This window comes from Ambystoma mexicanum, chromosome 7q, assembly GCF_040938575.1.
Source record: "Ambystoma mexicanum isolate Mex_15411 chromosome 7q, UKY_AmexF1_1, whole genome shotgun sequence".
NCBI classification, from domain to species: Eukaryota; Metazoa; Chordata; class Amphibia; order Caudata; family Ambystomatidae; genus Ambystoma; species Ambystoma mexicanum.
The window spans coordinates 1,002,488,162-1,002,490,796 of record NC_090941.1 but is presented as its reverse complement, the minus strand read 5'-3'; the positions used below and the strand labels follow the sequence as shown (position 1 = coordinate 1,002,490,796).

The following is a 2,635-nucleotide window of genomic DNA, read 5'->3' as shown; positions in this document are numbered from 1 at the left end:
AGGGCTAAGTATACTGCATTCAACCCAATATACTCAAATAAAAAAGTTTTCAGACGTTTTCTAAAAACCAGTGGCAGACCGGAAAAGACTGGCCATTGCCTCTTGCTCTTTTAACCTGGGGGATGGTTAGGTAGTGTTTGGAACCCAAACGTAAAGATCTATTAGGTTCATACAACTTCCAATTTTGTTTCAGAAAAAGTGGGGCTTTCCCGTAGAGGCATTTATGGGTCAGTGAGATCGCTCTGAAGCAAATCCTGGTGGCTACAGATAACCAATGTAGGTCTTTCCTAGTGCTAGTTATGTGATCTTTTCGTGGAACATTCCTAATTACCCTAATTGCCTCATTCTGTATCACTTCGAGTTTCTGTATACAGATCTTGCTAGCATCACTAAGCAAGGCGTTACAATAATCTAATCTCGGCATATAAATGACTCTAACAAATGTTCTACAGTTTTGGCCTGTTACCAAATATTTATCTACCTTAGAACTTTCTGACACGTTTGCAGTCACAGTGTTTTTTTTTTTTCGGGATCCCCCATGATGATACAAACTGGCTGCTTCTGACAGAACACACAGAATCTGGACTGACACTATTAGTTGATTAGACACTGCAGTTGCTATTTAATTTGTATGCAGTGAATGTAGTGGTACATATACAAATTGGGTCATAGGAAATTCAAATGTAAAAGTATACATGATGTAGTACATGGGTATATAAAATCAAATAAACAATGTTTGAGGATAAAATTTTAACAATTGCATTCTCTGAATCTCCTATGTTGGAGGAAATGAGACATCACTGTTTGCAAGTGTTCAAGGTACAAAGCGGACATATAATGTGAAGACAATCAAGGTTGCAAGCCAACAAAACAAAACAAGCCAACACAACTGTGTTTCGGCCTTATATGCTAAATGTATATAGGAGTTGTTAAATAGGCCTTCATCAGGACGGGTGAATTCTTGTCTGGGAGAGATCCTATGAACTCTGTCAAACAAAAAGACAGAACAGAGAGTCAAAAGGGATGGCAAGTAAGTAAATCTAAAAGTTAGACAGCATAAATGCTAGAGAAGTTCTCTTGGGAGAACTCAGGAGATTGCGGTGCTTACCGTAATCAAATGGCACAATGGCGTACATCATCAAAGTGTCCACGTACACTGACGGTAATAGGGGAGTGGTACAGAGTACCATGTGAGTCCTGTGGAGAATGACCAAAAAACCAGTAAGTGGTGCATTCTCTGAGCAGATGGTGTTATCTGTGTACATAGTGTGAGTCTTACCATTCAAATTGATAGTGAAATCACAGGGTGCGTATTACGGCGCGTGGGTCCAGGCGTTCACAATGGAAATGGAAGACCACTAGGAAATGCAAGGAACAGGATCCTAGTAAAATGGCTGCTGATGTGATGTCCTATAGAATAATGAGAACAGCAATGCTGTTAGGTGCTGTGTGGCATGCACTCTAGGGACAGAATCGTGAAATGAACATGCCGTGTGCAGCTGACACATAAGCGTACTGCAATTGTGTAAATCGTGTGGACTGTGCTACAATAAATGGCAGCAGTGATACAAGTGTATTTAGCAATTGCAAACAATTTCTGCAACGAGCTGCGAGGCATGCATGAGAGGCAGAATGGTGTCATAATCTGGTCGTGTGCCGCGATCAAAGTCGTGCGCTCTATTTAAAGTAAGGCTAACCTGTCTATTAGTTAGCACTACCGGTAAACGCCGTGCTGGACTGAGTACGAGTGTACCATCGGATTTGTAATAGTGCAGAAGAAAAGTGCATCTAAACAAAATAGTGCATGTGTCTATTAGCAAGCCATACCGGTGAACGCTGTTCTGGAATGAGCTCGAGAGTCGCCTTAGAGTAGTAATAGTGCAGAAGAAAAGCACATCTACACAAGAATAGTGCGCGTGTCGAATGATCAGGGTGCTGGGCGCAATATCCAAGAGGAGGGTTGCTCTGACTCACCTGTGTGGAAGAATCGAGCTGTGCGGCGGCTGAGGAGAACTACGGGTTTCCTGGCAACTAGAGTGTTTACAGGAGCGGCCATGTTGTAGCCCAAGGCGGCTACGAATATTGCCTGTGAGGCGGGCTAAAAAGATCATCCGATGTAAAATGCGGATTGAAATGTATCTAATCAAAGCAAGCCAGTGCGCATGCTAAAAAAAGGAGGGGCCCTCACCTATTTTGCGTTGTGACATACCGAAGTGGGGCAACGGTTGTCATAGAGATGGAATGCAGGCAGAAGGAGTACTAGAGAGGACTGTAGGCTCCAATCGCTGCCGTGCTATTCATAATGAGAGGGCTGCATCATGGTGTAATAATAGTGTGGTTGAGAGTTAATGTGCAATTGATGCATGGATAGGGCATATAGAAAACCAGTCTGACAAATCAGCGAGCATGCTCACATAGTCTAAAAACAGTCAGTTACAACATTGTATATCCCGGATTAGAATAACAATCTATATTCAAATGAGTACACATCAGTCCGCGGAGTAGCGGAATACAGTCATAGAATGCTTACAATGTTCATTGCCGAAATGGTGAGAAACAATAGCTCAAAAATAGTGACCCGAACAGAGAGTTGGATTGAAACCATTGTGTTTCAGATGACATGTCATCTGTCCCC

The 2,635-nt window shown here is 42.4% G+C and overlaps 1 long non-coding RNA gene across 1 annotated transcript; it reads right to left on the bottom strand.

Annotated features, from left to right (window-relative positions):
• Nucleotides 1-598: 598 nt before the first annotated feature.
• Nucleotides 599-2,211, bottom strand: LOC138527874 (uncharacterized). The gene is made up of 4 exons (XR_011284079.1): nucleotides 1,975-2,211; nucleotides 1,280-1,410; nucleotides 1,109-1,197; nucleotides 599-986 (listed from the first exon to the last, which is right to left on the bottom strand). It is a non-coding gene; the product is annotated as an uncharacterized lncRNA (long non-coding RNA).
• Between the last annotated feature and the right edge of the window lie 424 nt (nucleotides 2,212-2,635).